Below are 23,043 nucleotides of genomic sequence, written 5' to 3'. Positions count from 1 at the left end.
TTCCAAGATTTTTCCACACTTTTCCTTCCTCTCTTTTGTCTGAGGAATCTAACAGTCTCGGCAAAAAAAAAGTTAAAAACTCCATTGGTATTAGAGAACAGGTAAGCTGATATATGACTCAAGGGACACATCTGCTCACAGAATACTACAGCTAAGAGAAATCAAGTAGGTCGACTGTGATTTTCAGGCACGCCACAGCTGGGTCAAAAGAACAATCTGGAGCCCTATTTACAATTACAGTGTAGCTAAGATTATAATTTATTCTGAAGCTCTGGTTGGAACATATGTCCAGCTGCATGGACCCCCCCAACCCACTTTTGCACACCACCTCCCAACTCACTCCTGCATCTGTGTGACACAGCAGACTGACATACCCCTCCCTCTCCCCACAGTGTAAATGAAGCTAGGTCAGTGGAAATTTTCTTCCATTGATTGACCTAACTTCGTTGCTCACTGCAATAAGAGTCTCCGCTATAGCTGTTACATCAGCAGAGCTGCAGCGGCATCCAGCAACACTTCTCTGTGACTAGCTCAGCAAGCTGGTCTGGAGACAGCACACGCCCCCTGCCTTGCTGAGGCACTTCCTGCTCTAGCCTGCAAGTGTTTGTGAACTTGCTCTGCCTCACTCCCCTCCCTGTATCATGGTTGGACTCCAGACTCAGCCACTGCTTTGGGGCTTGCACGGTTGCACCTCAATTTGCCTACACACCTCGGCACTGGGTGCCATAGCATCCCCACCCCTTGGGCCAGCCCACCTGCAGCCGCCCCAGACGCCCTGGGGAAAGGCCGAGAGAGTAGAGCGGCGTCCACCTCCCCAGGTGCTGCAAGCTGAGCGTCCCACTGCCGGGAGACAGAACACACACTGCCTGCTGGTGACAGGCTCTGCTCACGGGCAGCCAGCAAACAGCCTGGCTGCAGCGGCCCAGAAGGCAGCCTCTAAGGAAGGGCAGGTGGCTGCGGAAACGACCCCCTCCAGCCAAACCCCAGGAGGAACTGAACTCATAAGAACGGCCATACTGGGTCAAACCGAAGGTCCATCCAGCCCAGCAGCCTGTCTGCCAACAGGGGCCAGCGCCAGGTGCCCCAGAGGGGTGTTCCGCAAAGAAAGATCAAGCGATTTGTCTCCTGTCATCCATCTCCAGCCTCTGACAATCAGAGACCAGGGGCACGTGGCAGCCGCGTTTCTCAAGACATGCAGCAAAGGCAGCCGCTCCCTCGGCCTCTCCTCCCCCACCCTTGTTGTCCCCTCGGCCACCTCCGCCACTGAGCTTTCCCCTCTCCCGGCGCCAGACCCGCAGGGGGTCGGGCTGGGCACACACGCGTCCCCGCCCCCTCCCGCACTCACCCGACACCCTCTACGTGGCGCCCCCGTCACAGGGGGGTGGGAGCGGTTAGGGCCGGGCGGAGTCTCACGTCGCCTCCACGTCAGCACTGATGCAGCCGCGCCGCCGCGGGTACGCTGAGAAAATGGCGTCTGCGGTGGCTCTCAGACGCAGCGGGCACAGGAGGAGGAGCCACGACCGAGGCTGCCGTAGTCGCCAGCGCCGATTGGTTACAAACGAGACCTAACGGCCGGCCCTCGCCAACCGCCGCACGGGGTCATCGGGTCGGCATCTGATTGGTTGCGGGAAGGAGACGTCTTGTTCCTTCCGGGCTCCCCGTTTCGGTCGGGTGGGGTGTGTTTGAACGGTGCACTCAGCTGTCTGAGGAGAGGTGTTATGTGCTCGTCCGGGGCCTAATCCCCATCCCTTCCCGTTCCCAGTGGCACGGATACCACGTGGGATGCGAGCAGTCCAAAGAGCCTTAATGGGTTCCCTGTTAGCCAGGCCCGGGGCCCATCCAACACACAGGAATTGGGACGGATGTAGCGGTGGGCGCCAGCCCCACTGGCAAAGACAAAGTGTTTGAGTCAAGGCCGTGGGGTTTTATACCTGCCCAGTTTCCTGCTGGTTTCTGTGACTTTGCTACAGTTATTATTCTGTAAAATACACGTAAACTCTTATCTCAGGTGTCAACACCCTGAAGTATTCTCTGGGGGCAGCAACGAGCCACCGTCTTTCTATATCACTGAACCCTCTTCGTGTGTCTGAGCAGTGCTCTAATTTCCATGGAAGACACATTAACAGAGTGCACTTACGTATTTCTTCCATCTGAAGATACCTCAGTACAGAGGTCACGGCAGTGAGAGGTTTAGCGACCTGTTCAGGGATACGCTTGTGGGATAGATTTGTATACCAAGACAAAATTATCCTGTAATTCAGACTCTAATGCCAAAAAATGTTTTTGTTTAGGTTTTTTTAAAAAAATTTAAAAATCCCAAAAATGTTAGTACAGTGTATCAGAAAGTTGCTAATAGACAAAAGAGAGACTAGTACTAATGTTAATGTTCTTTCTGCCTTGAACCAAATGATGTGGAATTCACTCAAGTGGGATGTGGTTCACTGTCCCACGTAGCAGCACATAGACTACTTACAGAGGAAAAGAATAAGTCTCCATCACATCGTTAACTGAGAGACAAATGACTTTTAGATCTAACTGCAGAGTCTCATACATTGAGCTCTAGCAGTCCTAGGTTTGAGTCCACCAGCGGATGGTTTTAGATGCACTTAGGCTAAGGCTACACTATTGTTTCTATTTTGGGATACATTGTACAGCAGGGCTTTTTCGAGCACAGTGTTTCATGCCATGTAACCTTCATGGTACAAGGGCTACAAGGGCGTTCAAATTAAGTACTTATTTGGACACCAGGTTCAAAATAAAATGCCTTGGAATAAGTTAGACAATTTCTTTCTGAACCTCAATAAAATAGGGACAATAGTTCCCTATTTTACAGGAGTACTGGGAAGATAAAAACAGTACAGATTGTGAAGGGCTCAGACAGTATGCTAATGGACACCAATAAGTACAAATAACCCAATGTATAAAACTTTAAGGGCATAAATGAAAGAAAGGAAGAGAACTAGGTTAGTGTTTTTCTGTCTCCAAGAACTGCAGAATGCCAGGTGTAATATTCAAGACTCAAGTGTTTATAAACTCCACCATGAAGCCACTGTGAGCTCCATGCCAGTCCCAAGCCTGGATGAAGGAGGAGGGTTGGTCAGATGTGTGTCAATGCACTGACTGTCAAACAACAATACAAATGAAATCTGATACTAGTACAATTAAATGTTAAAAGATGCTGACTTGGACGTCGTCTGGATAACCTTGGTACAAGATACCAACTGAGCGATCAGTATTGGGTCAATAAGTTGGCTACCAAAAGAAAATTACAGCTAACAGGTATGCTATCCATTGGAACATGGAAAGTCTGAACACTGTGGGCAACTGGAAAATCAGAGCTGCTTCAGAAGGAGAAGGAGAGATACGGATGCGATATACTTGGACTTACAGAGATGTGTTGGATGGCATCAGGAGAGATACGCAGTTGCAAAGTCATTTGGTCAGGAAACAAAAAGAAGCATGAAGCAGGAGTTGGATTGAGGAGATTGAGCTATTCTCTGAAGACTTGACAAAGACAGTAGAGGAGATACCGAAGAAATATGTGTTGATCATCGGAGGAGATTGGAATATGAAGGTTGGTAAAGATAATGAAGGTTGGGAGAGAGTCATGGGAAGGTTTGGATATGGAGAAAGAAACAAACGAGGTGAGAAACTACTAGAATTTGCTACAGAGTATGAGATGGTGATCTGCAACACGAGATTCCAACAAAAGGACTGTAGGAAGTGGACATGGCGATCAAATGATGGGAAGTCCAAAAACATGACAGATATAATTTTCATAAGAAGAAGATGGATAACATCAGTACAGCAGTGCCAAACTTTACAAGGAGCGGATATAGACTCAGACCACAGTCTAGTGATCACAAACATCAAGATAAAACTCAAAAGAAAATGTAGGACACAGTTTAAGAAAAGAAGAAACGTGGCGAGGCTATGTGAGGAAGAAACAGGGAATGCGTACAGAACAGCGCTCGAAGAGAAGATTAAGAATATCGCCACAGAGAAAGACCTAGATAAGAGAGTCACATGGACAGCCATCACTATATAAGAGCAATTGAGAAGACTGTTCCAGAAGAAGAAAAGATCAATAAGAAGTGGATTACCCAGGAGACACTGAAGTTGGTTCTAGAGAGGAGAGCACTGAAGATCAGAAGAGATGTTTCTGAGACAGCAGAACAGCACTATAGGATGAAATGCAATGAGGTAAGGAAAGAAGCCAGAAAGGATAAGGAGAAATGGTTAGAGGAGTAATGTGAAGATATCGAGAGGTATTACGGCGAATGTAAGACCAGGGAGGTGTATAAGACAATTAGGAATATTAATAGGAATTGGCAACTGAAGCAGATGACGATCAAAGATGAGAATGAAGAAGTGCTCATGAACAAGAAGAAGATTGTGCAGCAATGGATGAGATATTGCACCGATCTGTACAAAGCACAGTTGAACCCAAGTGTCTCAGAGAGACTGATTGAAAAACTGAAAGACATATCTCCCCTGAGCATCAAGAGCAAGACCAATATTTTGAAGGAGGAAGTTGAAAAAGCAGTGAAATGACTAACGAACAACAAGAGCCCTGGAAATGATAACATCACAGGAGAGATGATCAAATATGGTGGAGAAAGCTTGATTCAGGAAATATACTGACTACATAATATAGCATGGAAAGAAGGGAAGACACGTAAGGAATGGACAAGATCTGTGCTAGTGACAATACCCAAGGAAGGAAGTACATTGGAGTGCAAGAACTACAGCACGATTGCCCTAACAAGTTACCTAAATAAGGTGGTGATGATTATCAATACTGACTGAGAGATTAAGATTGCAGATAGAAGACCATATAGCAGATGACCAAGCACGGTTCAGAAAAGATAGAAGTACCATACAGCAGATATTGGCACTAGGACTGGTAGCGGAGAAAGCTTGACGAAAGAACAAAATCGTATACACTTGCTTCGTCGATTATCAAAAGGTATTTGACAGTATAGCTCAGAGTGACTTGAGCAGTGTGAGAGTCATACAGAGTGGATAGCAGACTGATATGGCTGTTGAAGAATATAAATGACAATGCGGAGACAGTGGTGAGAACATGTGGGGAGTTGGGAAGTTGGTTTAAAACAAGTAGAGGTACGAGACAAGGAGATCCAATATCGCCAGGTATCTTCATTGCACATCTGGAGAGAGCGAGGAACAAGATCAAGGAAGAGGTAGAAGGGATATCTGTACACGGGAAAAGAATTAAAAACTTGAGGCTCACGGATGATATAGTTATCGTTGAGGAAAATGACAAGAAGCTAGCGAAAACGGTGCGGGTCTTAAATGAAGAAGGGAGGCAGAACAGACTGATTGTGAATATCGATAAAACAAAAACAATGGTATTTGGAGATAAGGAAATAGGAAGGAAGATCAGTGTCAATGGTATTGAACTAGAAAATGTAGAGAAGTTCACGTATCTGGGGAGCAACATAACATATGATCTAGACTGTAAGAAGGAAATAAGAACGAGAATAGTGAAAGCAAGAGCAAGTTTGAAGGCAGTGGATAAGATCTGGAAAAGCAAAGCAATTAGCTTAAGAATGAAGCTGAGCGTCTTGAAAACGTGTGTATTCATCAGCAAGTTGTATGGATATGAGACATGGGTGATAACAAAAGATTCAGAAAGAAGAATATTGTTGTTTGAAAGGGGTTGTTATAGAAAGATTCTGAGAATAGGATGCATGCAGAAGGTCACCAATGAAGAATTATATCAGAAGATACAGCCGAAAGAGAACCTGCTACAGAAGGTTCTAAAATGGAAACCACAACTATTTGGACATATTTGCAGAATGAACGACGAACAAAAAGTCAAGAGCCTAGTATTCGACATAATGGACAGCTCGAATAGGAGAGGCAGACCACACAGAGAATGGACAGATGATACAGTAGATTGGTGTGAAGCTAGTGTTCAGAAACTAAGCCACTCTGCATGGGACAGGGAAAGATGGAAGGAAATAGTGAGAGAGGCGTCAGATGCCAACGGGCACTGATCCCACAGTTATTGATGATGATGATGATGAAGTGTTTATACCACATATTTCACATAGAAAGTTTATATAGCACACAACTTTTATTCTGAAATCACCTCAACGTATTGTCCAGCAATATTGTGTATAAGCTTATATATTATTTTTGCTATGTCCATCCATCTGTCTGTCTGGGCGAGGTTCTACCATGTTACCCCACCTCCCACCCTCGCATTGCGCCTGCTCCAGCCCCTCCTCCAGCTAGTGTGGGGCTGGCCCAGGCCCCCCAACACAGCCCCTGCACCATGCCAGCTCCTTCCCCTGGACACTGCAGAGCCCATCCCAGTCCCCCAACAGACTCCCCCACATACACACCATGCCAGCCCCAGCCCCAGCTCCAGCCCCTCCCCCAGCCCGCACAGGGCCCAGCCCAGCCCCCTGACAGAGCCCCCTCCATCCCCTGCACTGTGCAAGCCGCAGCTCCTTCCCTTGGCCAGTGTGGGGCCAGGCCCAGCCCTCAACAGAGCCCTTCCTCTGGTCAGTGCCCATTCCCCACAACAGAGCACCCCCACCGCACCATGCCAGCCCCTTCCCCAGCCAGCACAGGGCCTACCACAACTCCCCAAGGGAGCTCCCCCACCACACCATGGCAGCCCCTCCCCCACTCAGCACAGGGCCTGGCCCAGCCTCCCAATGGAGCTTCTGCCTTCCCACACACACACCGTGCCAGCCCCTTCCCCGGCCAACCCAGGGCTCAGCCCCAGTCCCCACAATGAAGCCTCCCCCACACTGTGCCAGCCCCATTCCTCCCCCAGCCAGCACAGGACCCAGCCCACACACTTTGGATGTGTATTACAAGTTACTATCTACAACTTACTTCCAGACCAACTTCTGCTTCCAAGCAGAGCTGCAACTGGGCCTCTAGCAATAATGAATTTCTTTTATGTGTTTGTTTACATGTTTGTGAACCTATTCAATAGTGGTTTGTTTGTTTGTTCATTTGTTTTAAAAAGCCAGGTCTAAATCAGTTGTTCTCAAACTTCAGGCCAATTAGCACAATGCTGTAGCCCACATTAGGGATGTAAAATCCAGTGGTGGGCAGGGACACTCCAGCCTGGCCACAACAGTCTCTGTCTGTGGCCCGTCCACCTGCCCCTTTCCCATCTAGTCCTCTCCCTGGCTGCTGCAAACAGGACTGCACATGCCAGGCTGGTGCACCCCTGCCTGTGGTGGCCCTTGGGGCTGCAGCAACCCCCTGCATGCAGCGGGCATGGGACTGCCCCAGCCTTTACCAGTAAGTCTCAGTTGTTTAACCAGTAACATCCCAAGCCCACATGACATCTTCGGGCCCATACACATAGGATTGAATGTAGATCATATAAATCATTGTGGGAAATCGTAAATATCTTAAGAACCACTGGCCTAAATTGGTGACAAGTATCAGAGGGGTAGCTGAGTTAGTCTGTATCTTCAAAAACAAGAAGTCCTGTGGCACCTTATTAGACTAACGTATTTTAGAGCGTTAGCTTTTGTGGGCAAAAACCTGCTTTTGACAAAGTGTCTGGTGAAGCAAGTCTTTGCCCACGAAAGTGTATGCTCCAAAATATCTGTCTGTAAAGTGCCACAGAACTTCTTGTTGTTTTTGGTCTAAATTAATTTTCAGGCAAATTACTGTGATTGATGAATTGGAGAATGTCAGGACTGGTTACTTTTGTCCACTGCCATCATCTCAAGAAAATAGGGAGGCCAGGTTTTCAGCCTCATTCATGCAGTGAGGGGAAATAAATCTGAGCATCTGTTCTGGTTACAGATCACAGTTGACTGCTCCACCTCTGGTTTTACTGATGAGACACAAGTATATTAACATTTATCAAGTTTTCACCTTTAGGTTTGTTAATTTTCCATGTTTAATCAGTTCCTAGTAGAGGTTTCCTTATGAAAACATTATTTAGCACAATTAGAAAAAATACAAAACAGTGCAAATAATGTTTGTAGTAACCTAAACATTACCATTTTTGAGGTGTTTCTGTTCTCATCCTACATTTCCTTTGTTGAAATATTGAACAACATCCTCTTCCTGTTTTGAATTATTTCCACCTTCTCTTATTCATTGTGACTTCCTATGTCCCTTTTGTGGGTTTTCTGTTGCTATTGCTTTCCTTGCTTTCTTCCACTAACCCTTTCCTGCTTATATGGAGGTCAGTTAACTCACTAAGTACTAGGGCAAGTGTAAATGTTTGAAAACCCAATCTCTGGGCAAATAATTTATTTAAAGTATTATGTCAATTATAAAATAACTGAATAAGGAAAAAAGACTCTTAAAAGCCTGACATTTTTGAAGACAGCTGTCTGAACGGCATCATTAGAAATTACATCTAAAGTTAATAATTGTTTTAAATCTCAGAATTGTTCATACGCTATTCAGCATAACCTAACCCTTTCTGGCTGTGTCTACACGACAACAATAACTTTGAAGTTGCTTACTTCAAAGTACAGCTTCAAAGTAACAGACTTTGAAGTTGAGCATCTACACCCACCCTACTGTAGATGCACCCAAAATGATTATGACTGAGATACCAACAAGAGCTTTTTCTTACAAATGTAGTTCTTTACAGTGATAGCTCACTGGTTAGAGCCCTGTTCCTCTTAACTAGAGGTTGCAAGTTTGACCCTTGTTAGAGTCTCAGGTGTATTTCAGGATAACAGTTTTCAAGTACTGTACATACAAGCAAGTTAAATAAATGTTAGTCGGGGTGACATAGATGGTGCTAGAAGATCTTGCTGTGAGTGAAGGGACTGGACTCGATGACCTCGTCAGGTCTCTTTCAGCTCTATGAGTCTATTCTTTGTCCAGTGATATTAGCTCAGTAGTTAGAGCAATGGCCTTGCAAACTTAGGATTGTGAGTTTGTCCTTGTTGAGGCTTCATGTTAACCACTTTGAAGCACCCAGTGCAGGAGCCTGAATTCACATGAGCTCTTGAAGTCCGTTCCAGTTCCATGAATCTATTCTCAGTATTTAAGTGACTATGTTAAATACAATTAGTTTAAGTCAGTTTCATGTGCATTTGAATCATGCTTAGGTTTTCCAATAAAGCCTCTCAGTAGGACATTAAAACCAGAAGAAAACACCTGTCTGTTGTATAATATGCTAGGTAAATGATGCATATACATTATCTTTCTTGAACCCAAGAGAGTTGCTAGCACCTTGGAGTTCTCAAAACAGGCTTTTTTCAAAGTTAATCCATTACAGCTTTATTTTTACCACTTTGGCATTCCATCATGATCTTGCCTCAAATGTTTTTAATTGCCTATAGATTTTCAATGGTAGCCTGCAAACAAAGAACCCAGACTCTGAAGCTCCAATGCAAACCAACCTTTTCCCTTCAGGTTCTGAAGTCCTGCAACCCAAAAGTCCCTTTTGTACCCCTGAACCTTTCTGCACCCCATTCACAGTTGCTTAACCAGTGCAGACCCAGAGTTCACAGATCCATCTGCAGAGTTCACCTCCTACCAAAGGTGGATGAGGGGGTAAAGAGGCACCTCAATTGCTCTGCTTCTCAGGCACTTGCTCATTGTTTCTCTCTACCAGCCATCCCGCTGGCAGTTATAGGCCACTCCTACAGGCCAGCTGCTTGCAGTTCCTACTGCTCTTTCTCTGCCAGACACCCTACTGGCCTCTTGTTGCACCTCTCCACCAGCCAGACTGTTGCCTGCTTACTGTGCCTCTCCACCTCATAGCAGCTTGATTGCCAGCCAACTGTGTCACCTTCTGCTGCCACCTGCTTCTGTGATGTGACCTCTACCTATCAGTCTCTTAGTAATTTTCTGTTCTTTGTAGGCTGGCAGATACACTGTTCTACCTCAAGTGATTTCAGCTCTTCTTCAGCATTTAACGTAAAGAGGCTCCTAATGAAACCTATTTAGCTATTTTTTGTGAATGGTGGGAGGGAGGATTCACTATTTTCTAGCTGGGACTCCTATCCACAGCCCCTTTCATGGGTCTCTGGCATTCAATCCACTGTCTTGATGAGGTTCTTTTGGGGGGGGTGATCTCATTTGGGATAGGTTAAGCACAGTCCTGCTTCCCTGGATTCCTACAATAATTGCAACATTGGTAACCACCTCTCATTACTTCTGTATTCAGTGCTAAAGTAATTTGTGACCCAACACCTGTCAAAGTTGATTGCTTTGATCAAACACCACTCTATGGCCATGCCTACACATGTCCCTCCCTTTCGGAGGGGGCATGTTAATAAGGCACTTTTGAACAGTTTAATGAGGCACTGACATGCATATTCTGTGCCTCATTAGCATAGTGGTGGCCAGGCACATTTTGAAAGTGCTGCTTTCAAAATGCAGATTGGCTGTATAAATGTAGGCGCTTCAAAATAAGTGCCACACTGAAATTCCCTTATTTCCCAAACAAATTGGGAATAAGGGAATTTCAATTTTGATTTCAGCTTATAGGAATACGGGGATTTTGATGTTGGCAAGGTCCTTTCGAAAAGGACCCCTGTGTAGTTGAGCCATGGGCGAGTGAACTGTGGCAGTTTTGAAGTGCTGCGGCCAGCGGCATGCTAATGAGGCACTGAATATTCATTTCAACACCTCATCGGTATTCTTCAATTTAGCCATACGGAAGTTTTTTTGCAAGTGTAGATGTAGGCTTTGGGTTTGTACCAATATAACTATAATCAATTTAATAAACCCTCATATTTTTCAATTACACATACGGGCCATATTGATTATATTCCTGTGGGTGCTGTAAAATATTCTTCCAGAAACATGTCTGTTGTGGGTTAATGCAGTTAGAAAAAGGGTTACATTGTACATAAAAACATTGTTTGTAGACTTTATTTTAGTAGGAGTTAGGCCATTCTTGGCCACTTAGATATTATGCATAATTTGATGCTTATTGTAGCAACGACACAGTGTTAAACAATTTTGTTTTGTAAGTTTTATACACATTTGTAAATTTATACTGTTGAGACATGTCAAAAACTCTTGTTTCAAACAGTTCCAGCCGTTGTACACGTTAAGACATGGTGATGGGCACATTTACTAAGATAAAAAGACATCTGTAGTTCAGATGTTGAAGTCTGATACATCATGAACCCTCAGTATTAACATCTTGTAATATTTAATTTTTCTGTAGTTTTTTTTCTAAATTGTTTATTATGCCAGGACCTCTGTTAAATTTTTGGGATAAGTGCTAATCAAAAGATGCCCCATTTTATCTTCACGTAACTGATTCTATGGAGTTTACTGCTCTGGATTTTTCTAGCGTGGTTTTGATTTATGTGATTTGTTGTTCAATTCCAACATTTTCTCTTTTGCAAAACTGAATACCTGTAAATATTTCAAAAGGTTAGTAAAAATAAATGGTAGAGGAGGGTGAAGAGAGTTTAGAATTCATAAACGCTAAACAACAATCCCAAAGATAATGCTAATGAACTAGACAGCAAACACCACCTATTTCAGATAGGTTCGTGATGATCTACTGATGCCCATTCTACTTGGTGGTGATCATTGATCTAGGGTGCATATACACTACCCCGTAGATTGACTGATCTTCTGGGGTTTGATTTCGTGTGCCAAGTGGGGACGTGTGAAATCGATCAGGGGTTGACAGTAGACCCCTGTGTGCTTCAATCTCATGAGGAGTGAGGGAGATTGGTGGGAGAAAAGTTACATCTGATGGCTGTTGAGCAGTGTTTGTAAAATATATGGATTACCAAGGACAATGTATAAGACTGCAGAGAGCAAAAGGAAGCGCTATTCTCTGTAATGCTGTTTATCCACTTCACTACTACTGCTATTGAAAAGACATATAGTTTTTGTTATATATGGGTAAAGATTAAATTTATACTCTCTACAGTTTCAGTTCTTTAAACCACAGGGTATGGTGCCCTCATGTGGCTGTTTCATTTTCCTACCACATCTGTTCAAATTGTAATGCATGGTTTACACACACATCACATAGAACTGGAAGGGACCTCAAGAGGTCATCGAATCCAGTCCCCTGCCCTCTTGGCAGGACCAACCACCATCCCTTTTTTTTGATCTATTTGCCCCAGATCTCTAAATAGCCCCCTCCAGATTGAACTCACAACACTGGGTTTAGCAGGCCAATGTGTTTTCCAGCTCTTCTGTTTACTAGAAAGCTTAACTAAATTCTATCATTCATGAATTTTATAAAACATACATCCTGTGGGATTATGTTTATGTGTGTAAACTGATATTGAAGTTCCACAGCCAGGAAAAGAAAACCCAACTCCAGGTCACTTCTTATCCTTTTCTTTCAGGATGGCTTTAGTTCCAAAAACAATAGCCAAAACCAGAACAAATATATCTAAAAATAATATTCAGCCCATATTTTTTTTTTAACTTTCAGTCAGTTTGGGAAAGAGAAGACACTTTGTTTCCTACTGAACCAGTTTTCCCTTTCATTTTATAAGCCTGCCCAAATCAGCTATGTGATAGACAGGAACCAAGTAACTAGAAACTGACACAGCCATGATAGTCTGTATACTAACAAAACAAAGAAGCAGTCATTAAAGACTAACAAAATAATTTATTAGCTGATGAACTTTCTTGGGGCAGACCCACTTCTTTCAGATCTGGAAATAATGCTGAAATGCAACGGGTCATGTAACTAGAGATTGTATATGTTTTGTCAGTTGTGTTTATGTCAATTAAACTAATTGCATGAGTTACAATCAGAGTTTCAACAAGCAAGTGATAGCCAAGATTTTCCACACTACCTTGTCTAATTTCAGTTCCACTCAGATTACAGATTAAATAAAAAGACAATCTTTATGTAACAAGCAAAAAGTATTGCAGTAAATTCTATTTTATCCAGTAGTCAAACAGTTGGTATTCTCAATTAACCAGCATTCTGTCCATAGAGCAGCAAAGATCTAAATGTTTGTAACAGGAAAATTGAAGTTTCTAAAATCATTTACAGTTCTGATAAAACTTGACAGAAATAGCATTCTATGTATTCAATGTCCTCTAAAAGCTGCTTTGTGCTCGCTTATATTCAATACTGCATTTCACTAAAAAGTTTTATCATTTTAAAAGTACACAACTTAAATACACAGTTGTACAAAAGAGTTCTAATTTCATCATTTATAGAACATATTCCAGATCTGTGTTCACTGGCAATATAAAAAGTATGGGAAAAGTACAAGAGACTAGTTGAGGGGATTGCTAAAGAGGTATGTAACTTTTAACTGCTGAAGTTGACTATGTAATTTAAGTTTTAGTCTTAGATCAAGAGGACAGATGTTTGTTTACATCATAAATTATATTTTGGAACCCCTATTGGCAGTCTCAGCAGAGAAACTGAGGAAGCTATGGACAATGAACTATCTCACTATTAAAACAAAAAAGCAGTCAATTAGCACTTTAAAGACAAACAAAATAATTTATTAGTTGAGCTTTCGTGGGACAGACCAACTTCTTCAGACCATAGCCAGACCAGAACAGACGCAATATTTAAGGCACAGAGAACCAAAAATAGTAATCAAGGTTGACAAATCACAAAAAAGATTATCAAGGTGAGCAAATCAGAGAGTAGAAGGGCAGAAGTGGGGGGCTGAGTCAAGAATTAGATCAAGCCAAGTATGCAAAAGAGCCCCTATAATGATCCAGAAAATTCCCATCCCGGTTCAAACCATGTGTTAATGTGTGGAGTTTGAATATAAAAGAGAGTTCAGCAGCCTCTCTTTCAAGACTGTTATGAAAATTCCTCTTCAGTAAGACGCAAACTTTTAAGTCGTTAACAGAATGGCCCACTCCATTAAAATGCTGGCTGACAGGTTTGTGGCTCAGGAGTGTTTTTATGTCTGTTTTGTGCCCATTAACTCTTTGTCTAAGAGAGTTTGAAGTCTGTCCAATATACAAAGCATCTGGGCATTGTTGGCACATGATGTCATATAGGATGTTAGTTGAGGAACATGAGAATGTGCCCATGATTCTGTGAATAACCTGGTTAGGTCCAGTGATGGTATCTCCAGAATAGATATGTGGACAAAGCTGGCAGCAGGCTTTGTTGCAAGGAAAAGTTCCAGGACTGGTGTTCCTGAGGTATAGACTATGGTCATGGGTGAGAATCCTCATAAAGTTGGGAGGTTGTCTGTAGGAGAGAACAGGGCTGTCACCTAGGGCCTTCTGGAGTGTGGCATCCTGATTAACGACAGGTTGTAGGTCTTTAATAATGCGTTGCAGTGCTTTGAGTTGGGGGGGCTGTAGGTAATGACCAGTGGTGTTCTGTTCTTGGCTTTTTTGAGCCTATCTTGGAGTAGCTGGTCTCTGGGTATTTGTCTGGCCCTGTCGATTTGTTTTTTTATTTCTCCTGTGGGGTAATGCAGGTTTATGAATGTTTGGTAGAGATCTTGTAGTTTTCGGTCTCTGTCAGTAGGATCAGAGCAAATGCAATTGTACCTACTGGCTTGACTGTAAACAATGGATCTAGTTATGTGTGCAGGATGGAAGCTAGAAGCGTGTAGGTAAGGATAGCGATCAGTGGGTTTCTGGTAGAGTGTTGTACCAATCAGGCCATCCTTGATTTGTACTGTAGTGTCCAGGAAATGTATCTCTCATGTGGAGTAATCAAGGCATAAGTTGATGGGGGGTGCAGATTGCTAAAGTATCAGTGGAATGCTTCTAGAATCTCTATACCATGTGTCCAAATCATGAAGATGTCATCAGTGTATCTTAAGTAGAGGAGAGGTTATAGGGGACGAGAGCTGAGGAATCGTTGTTCCACGTCAGCCATAAATATATTAGCATATTGTGGGGCCATGCGGGTGCCCACAGCAGTTCCACTAATCTGGAGGTATAAATTGTCCCCAAATTGGAAATAATTGTGGGTGAGAACAAAGTTACAGAGCTCAGACACCTGATTGGTTGTAGTGACATCAGGGATGGTATTCCTGATTGCTTGTAATCCATCTTTGTGCGGAATATTAGTGTACAGAGCCTCTACATCCATGGGGGCAAGGATGGTGTTGTCAGGAACTTTTCCGATGTTTTGTAATTTCCTCAGGAAGTCAGTGGTATCTTGGAGATAGCTGGGGGTGTTGGTGGCATAGGGTTTGAGGAGGGAGTCCACATAACTGCATAGCCCGGTGTTTAGGGTGCCAATACCCGAAATGATAGGGTGTCCAGGTTTCCCAGGTTTGTGGATTTTGGGAAGTAAATAGAATAATTCAGGTTGGGGCTCAGATGGTGTGTCTGAGTGAATAAGGTCCCAAGTAGCAGCAGGGAGTTCCTTAAGCAGTTGAAAAAGAGGTTGCTGAACTCTCTTTTATATTCAAGTTCGACACAAACATGTGGTTTGAACCGAGATGGGAATTTTCTGGGTCATTATAGGGGCTCTTTTGCATACTTGGCTTAATCTAGTTCTTGACTTCCCCACCACCACCACTTCTGCCACTCTACTCTCTGATTTGCTCATCTTGATCATCTTTTTTGGGATTTGTTGACCTTAATTGCTATTTTTGGTTCTCTGTGCCTTAAATATTGAGTCTGTTCTGGCATGGCTATGGTCTGAAGAAGTGGGTCTGTCCCACAAAAGCTGACCTAATAAATTATGTTGTTAGTCTTTAAAGTGCTAATTGACTGCCTTTTTGTTTTGATAGTATATAGACTAGCACCACTTTCTCTCTGTTACTATCTCACTGTTAATGATAGTGGGGGTGATTAATTCTAATTGACTGGGAAACTTGGACTCCTGCTTTTCCTGTATTGTGGATCTAGACTGAGATTTCAGTATTGTTAATCAGACCTCTTCCATAAACCATAAATATCCTGTTACCACTTAAGAAGGACATCTTGGAGTCCTTGTGGATGGTTCTCTGAAAATATGCACTCAGTGTGAAGTGACAGTCAACAAAGTGAACAGAATGTTGCGAATCAGTGAGAAAAAGATAGAAAATAAACCCACCCCGCAGACTGTTACCTTGTCATAGTGAGTGGGTTTACCTGTTGCAATGAACCGGAGAGCAGTGCTGTAGGGAGTCTTGTATTCTCAGCAGGATCACTAATGGAGTCCAGATGAAGAATCATCCTAAAAGTCCTTAACAGCAGAACAAGCAGAGGATAGCAAAGGTAATGCTACAATGGACGTGAAGGCAGATGAAGTCTGCAGTGGGCAGTAGATTCCCAGTCATCATGGATCCCATGCCATTGGACTTGAGACTTCAATCCATCAAGGATTATGTGGTGGCTGCAATACAACAGTCTCCCAATGTTAAAAGAAGTCATGCACGGGCATCTTCCTCTGTGTGCTACTCTCCTTGGACTCACAAATAGGAGGGTGATGTGAAGATGTCCTACTCATCATTGAGTGACCACCAAGAGAAGAGAGATAATGAAATACCTCTATACATTACCTCTCTGTAAATCCATGGTATGCCCACATCTTGAATACTGCATGCAGAAGTGGTTGCTCCATCTCAAAAAAGATACATTGGACTTAGAAAAAGTTCAGAAAAGGGCAACAGAAATTATTAGCAGTATGAAATGGCTGCCATACAAAGAGACATTAATCAAGTAGGAACTTTTCCACCTGGAAAAGAGACAAATAAGGGGCTGTGACAGATGTCTATAAAATCATGAATAAAGTTGAGAAAGTAAACAGGGAATTGTCATCTATTCATTCTCATAATACAAGAACTAGCGGTCACCAAATTAAATTAATAGGTAGCAGGTTTAAAATAAACAACAGGAAGTATTTGTTTCACACAACACACAGTCAACTGTGGATCTCCTTGCCAGAGGGTATTGTAAAGGCTAAGACATAACAAAGTTCAAAAAAGAACTCGATAAGTTCATGGAGGATAGGTGCATCAATGGCTATTAGCCAGGCAGGCAGGGCTGGTATCCCTATCTTTTGTTTGCTATAGGCTGGGAATGGATGACAAGTGATGGATTACTTGATGATTACATGTTCTGTTCATTCCTTCTGAGGTGCCTGGCATTGACACTGGAAGGCAGGACACTGGGATAGACTGACCTTTAGTCTGACTGAGTGTGGGCATTCTTATGCGCAGTGCTTTTTTGTTAAAAAAGAAAAAAAGAGCTGCTGGTATTCACTCCCCGTCTAAGGATGGAGGGGATCCTGCAGCCCCAGAGCTGGGAGTTGGCTGGGGAGCTGAGCCCCACCAACAGCCCTAGTCATAGGATCCCAAGCCTGGGGTACTCTGAAAAAAAGGTGCCGGTACTCTCTACTGGCACTAAAAAAGCACTGTATATGGTTAATATTGATGTCATTGGTTTAATATCTATTTATTACATTCTGGAGAGGCTATTTAATATTGCCATCTAGTGGACATAGTTGCATTGCTATTTATCATGTCTTGAAAGAATAAAAGGAAATTAATGAAAAAGGCGGGACGAAATAATCATATTCTTAATTTTAATTGAATTCCTGTGGCAGAATCTACAAGAATAAACATTTCTTCCTGAGTATCCTGGATAGCCACAAAATCTGTCTTACACATATATGCTTGTAGTGAGTCAGTATGGCCTCCTGCAGACCCGGAGGCAGGGGAAGCTATGCAGAGGCCCTGGTGGGCGGGGCCGGAGCCAGGAGACCAGAGGCCCGCCCCTCAGAGGGCGGGGCCGAGGGCTAGAAGAGCCAAAGGCGGGACTCAGGAACCATTCGGGGCTGGGCCTCCGGGCAAGTAGGATGTGCCTGCACGAGCTCCTCGGGGCCAAAGGGAGAGGGCCTGCGGCCGCCCGGCCAGGCCAGAGGAGCAGGCCCCCAGAGGCTCCACGCAATCCCAGGTCCGTATGCCCCAAGGAGACTACCCGGACTTCCCGGACCTACCAGGACCTTCCCACCGGCGGAGACCCCCCACCTTGGAAGAGGCCCCGGGAGCGGGCTGCCCCAGGGTCCCGGCGGATCCTTACAGCACCCAGACCCAGGACCGCCTTGCGTCTCCTGTATTGCCGCCGCCTGACTACCCTAACGACATTGTTATGGACGATTGGCCGGAGCCCCCAAAGGTGGATGACCCGGAGGAGACCGACCTAGGAGGACCCCTTGACCAGATGGACTGGGACCTGCCGCCAACAGAGGGTGAGGTAGGAAGTGGCCCGGGGAACGACGCTCACGAACCAATGGCAGTGTGTTGCCGTCTGGATCCCCACTGCCGGGGTTGCATGTGAGCGACCCCCAGGGCCCCGGGCCAGGTTGCAGTGGAGTGGGAGGGCCTGCGACCCCCTACCCCCCTCCTTGACAGGGCCAGCCCACGCTGAGCCTGTCTGTAAACCTTGTGTTGCTGCCCCGCCCCAAACTGAGGGCTGGGCCAGTGTTTAACCCCTGTGTTGCTGCCCCGCCCCAAACTGAGGGCTGGGCCAGTGTTTAACCCTTCTGTTGCTGCCCCGCCCCCAACTGAGGGCTGGGCCGGTGCTTAACCCTGGTGAACTGCTGCCCCGCCCTGGACTGAGGGCCGGGCCCAGAACTGTATTATTACTTGGGACTGCTGCCCTGCCCTGGACTGAGGGCTGGGCCCAGAACTATACAACTCTTGTGAACTGCTGCCCCGCCCTAGATTGACGGCTGGGGCCTGTATGGTGGTAGCGGTGAGCCGCTGACTGCCCGAACTGAGTACGGGCTGGTGTCCTAACCTCCTTTTTGTTGCCGCCCGCCCTAGACCAAGGGGCTGGGTGTCACGGGACGTGCTACAATGCTAATTATTTGAATGGACAAAATATATCCAGGCCCATTAGTGGTCACCTGACCACATCCTTTTTCCACCTTTAATCACAGGCTTTAATATCACTTTAATTCAAAGGGACAGGCACAAATATGTATTTATATAATTTGATGTATAAGCATCAATGTACACCTCATAAAATTTTCCAGAGAACTCCATTGAGTTCTGGTGTGCATCAATACCCTGTTTGGACATAACAATTAGTTGCACTGGGCTACGTGCAGCTCACAGAAAGACAGCCAGCCTTCCACTTTCCTATGCCCTACACCCACTTCTGCACTCCACAAGCCACAGCCATTTAATTTCATCTCAGTTGCTGACTGGCTGTTGTTGGGAGTTTTATATGTTTATGATTGATAGCACTTATGTGTGTACATATTGGATGCCGGGGGAGTGGGCAGGCATAGCCTGCCCACAGCAACAAGGCCCCTCTCACAATGAGAGGGGACCCATTAAAAACAGCCCGGTCCCAAGTAAATACAGGGGACAATGAAAGAAAAACCGGGAGCGGGAGTGAGGGTCAAAGGTTTAAAAGAAGGGAGCCGGAGGGGGACACTGAGCAGAGGACCCCGGACAGCGCCCACCGTTCCTCAAAGGCATCCAGGGAGTTGGTGGACGCCGCCCAGAGGAACTCTGCTCGGATTCGTGAGCGGAGGGAGGAACGGACGTAGGCCCCACAGTCGCAGGTCGCCCCCCCCGCCAGCCTCCTCTCCCTGGTTTTGTAAATGGCCATTTTGGCCGTGGCCAGGAGGAGGCTAACGAGGAGGTCCCGCGACTTTGTGGGGCCATGGATAGGGTGTGAGAGGATGAGAAGGTGTGGGGAGAAGTGCAGCCAGAACCTCAAGAGGAGGTTCTGGAGGAGCCGGAAGAGGGGCTGCAGCCTGACGCACTCGATGTAGATGTGCGCCAGGTTCTCCCTCGTGCCGCAAAAGGTACAGGTGTCCGGGGTGGGGGTGAACCGCGCCAGGTACACGCCCGTGCTCACTGCTTCTTGGAGGATTCTCCAGCTGATGTCCCCAGCGGGCCACGGGACCAAGGTGGAGTAGAGGCCGGCCCACCGGGGCTCCCCACCCTCCGATGACGGCAAGAGGTCCCGCCATTTGTGATCGGGGTGGGACACGAGGGTGGGGAAGTGGAGCGTGCGAAGCACGAGCGCGTACAGAAGGTGTCGAGGCGCGGTTCGGAAGGGGACCGGCTGGAAAGTGTGCAGCCGGCTGAGGTGATGGGGGGGGGGGGATGGGGGCGGGCAGGATGGCAAGGCCGGGGGCCGACGGAGAGGTCCGGAGGGCTAGGAGTGGGAGGGGGGCGGGGTGCCCCCTCTCGCAGGACCCAGCCGAGGTAACTGTGAGCGGTGGAGGGCAGGGCAGTCTTCACCTCCCGGAGTATGAGACGGGGGGAGCGTAGGTCGGAGAGCCCCATGTGCCGGGCGAGCGCCGGGGCTTCCATCCAGTCCCCCCGCTCGTAGTCCAGGAGGTCTCCGACCCTGGTGATTCCACCTAGGACCAGCCTCCGGCGCACCGTGCGAGACTCCGCCGCCTGCACACAAAGGTGGGGGTTGTGTAACAGGGGCTCCGCGAGGAGGTCTTCTCCCACGGTGGCCCCTAAGGACCTGGAGGCTGCGAGCAGCCGCCAAGTGCAGAGGAGGTCCTGGTAGAAGGCCGGCAGCTCCGAGAGGCCTCGCGGACGGTCTCTGCAGGATAAATAGAGGAGCTGCCGGTCGTATCAGAGCCCTCGGTAACGGCGGAGGAAAGCGTGCGCCAGCGTGCTCCACGCCAGACTATCTGCACTGTTGGTGTTGAGAAGCCTCTGCAGGGCCCGGAGCCGGAAGACATGGACCTGAGTGCGCGTGCAGGTCAGGCCCTGTCCCCGCTCCTCCGGGGGAAGATGGAGTACCCCTGCAGGGACCCAGTGCAGTCCTGGCCAGAAGAATTCCGGGATTAACCTCTGGAGCTGGTCCAGGAACCCGGGGGGTGGGACCAGGGTGCTGAGGCGGTGCCAGAGCATGGACAGGATGAGTTGGTTCAGCACCAGCGCTCTCCCTCGGAGGGAGAGACACTGGAGTAGCCCTGTCCACCTCCGCAACCGCTCAGCAACCCTGCTCTCTAGGCCTTGCCAGTTTTCCGGCGGAGAGGGATGCGTGGCGGATAGAAAGATGCCTAGATAGAGCAGCGGACCCGCGCTCCACCGGATGGCCTGAAGCACGGGTGGGAGGCGGCTCGTCTGCCATCCGGTCCCGACCACCAGGCCAGAGCTCTTGACCCAGTTGACCCGGGCGGAGGAGGCTGCCGAGTAGATAGCTTGGCAAGCCTCCAGACGCGCCAGGTCTCCCGGGTCCTGGACCACGAGGAGCACGTCGTCGGCGTACGCCGACAGGACTAGCCGCAGCCCTGCCTCTGGAAGCGCCAACCCCGTCAACCTTCGCCGAAGGAGGCAGAGGAAGGGCTCGATGCCAGGGCGTACAGCTGTCCTGAGAGCGGGCAGCCTTGTCGTACTCCCCGTCCGAAGCTGACCGGAGCGGTCAGGGTCCAGTTGAGCTTGACCATGCACTCCGAGGCAGTGTACAGCACCCGGAGAAACCCGACGAAGCAGGGTCCGAAGCCGAAGGCCTGCAGGGTGCCCAGGAGATACCCGTGGTCCACCCTGTCGAACGCCTTCTCCTGGTCCAGGGACAGGAGGGCGAACGACAGGCCGTCCCTACACCCAAGCTCTAAGAGATCCCGGACCAGGGACAAATTATGCAGGATGGTGCGGCCCGGGACGGTGTAGGTCTGGTCGGGGTGGACCACGTCCTGCAGCACGGACCCCAAGCGACGGGAGATGGCTTTGGCAATGATCTTGTAGTTCGTGCTGAGGAGCGAGATGGGACGCCAGTTCTTGAGGTCGCGGGGGTCCCCCTTCTTGGGTAGCAGGCTGAGGACTGCACGCCTGCACGAGAGGGGGAGCACCCCGCTTTGCAGGGCCTCGGCCCAGACGCCGAGCAGGTCTGGGCCGAGGACGTCCCAAAATACGCGGTAAAACTCCATGGTCAGCCCGTCCATGCCCGGGGATTTATTGGTGGGCATGAGACAGAGGGCTTCCGAGAGCTCGGCCAGAGTGAGAGGAAGCTCTAGCTGGTCCTGGTCGCCCGTGCTGACCGACGGGAGTTGGTCCCAGAGCGCCCTGCAGGCGTCGGCGTCGGTCGGATCCGGGGAGAAAAGGGCGGCGTAGAAGGCGCGAGCCCTCTCGCGCATCTCCACCGGATCCGTAAGAGGGGTGCCATCCTCCGCCAGAAGGCAGAGGATATGTTTTTTGGTGCCCCTCTTCTTCTCCAGGGCATAGAAGAAGCAGGAGCCGCGGTCCATCTCCCGGAGGAGTTGGATTCGCGACCTCACCAAGACCCCCTGTGCCCGATGGGCGTCGAGGGTCCTGAGCTCGTCCTGCTTCTCCTGGTACGTGCTGCAGAGGGATGGATCTCCGGGGCTGGCGGCTAGATGCCTCTCCAGCTCAAGGACCTCCTGTTCCAGCTGCCCTATCAACGCATCCCGCCACCGGCTGGCCCCCCGAGTATAGTCGCGGCAGAAGAGCCGCGCGCGCACCTTTCCCAGGTCCCACCACTGCCGTGCCGAGGGAAAGGTGTGCCGCTGCTCGCGCCAGGCCAGCCAGAACTCCCGGAAGGACGCCACGAAGCCCACGTCCTCCAGCAGGCTGTTGTTAAAATGCCAGTAGGCCGACCCCCGCTTCCCCGGCGAGAGGGAAGCCTTCACGGCCACCAGATGGTGGTCCGAGAAGGGGGCCGGCCGTATGCTGGAGGCGTGGGCCTGGGAGAGATGGTGCCGCGAGATGTAAATGCGGTCCAACCGGGAGTGTGCAGATTTATGGCCCACCACCCGGACGTAGGTGAAACCGGCGTCCTCGTCCAGGTGGTGGCTGCGCCAGACGTCCACCAGGGAGCGACGGTTAATGAGCTCCCTGAGGACGTCCGCAGCGGCCTGGCACTTCTCGGTCCCCGTGCGGTCCCGCTCCTCGAGGGTGCAGTTGAAATCCCCGCCAAGGACCAGGCACTCGCGAGGATCGATGGTGTCGAGGAAGGCCGCCGCCTGCCGGAATAAGGGGGTTCTCTCCGGGCCGAGTGTCGGGGCGTAGATGTTGACAAGGTGAAGAGGCAGCCCCTCCACCCGCACCCGGAGATACAGCAGGCGGCCCGGCACGACCTCGACGCTCCCCAGCACCTCGGGCTGCAGGTCTGGGGAGAACAGGGTCGCTACCCCGGCCCTCTGGGCCGAGAGATGATTAAAGTGGACCCCGTCTCCCCACTCCAGCCGCCACTTGGCTT

The 23,043-nt window shown here is 48.0% G+C and overlaps 1 protein-coding gene across 4 annotated transcripts in view; it reads right to left on the bottom strand.

The window, feature by feature from the left end:
• The window catches only part of CREM (cAMP responsive element modulator), an 85,821-nt gene extending 84,349 nt beyond the window's left edge, over positions 1-1,472 (bottom strand). For all 4 annotated transcript variants that reach the window (XM_074984990.1, XM_074984993.1, XM_074984989.1 and 1 more), the window contains exon 1: positions 1,346-1,472. The gene's annotated coding sequence lies outside the window, so the exon portion shown is untranslated. The remainder of the gene's footprint in view (positions 1-1,345) is intronic.
• Positions 1,473-23,043: the final 21,571 nt, after the last annotated feature.

The sequence above is a fragment of the Carettochelys insculpta genome, chromosome 2 (genome assembly GCF_033958435.1).
Source record: "Carettochelys insculpta isolate YL-2023 chromosome 2, ASM3395843v1, whole genome shotgun sequence".
NCBI lineage: Eukaryota > Metazoa > Chordata > Testudines > Carettochelyidae > Carettochelys > Carettochelys insculpta.
This window is presented reverse-complemented; position numbering and strand designations above follow the sequence as displayed.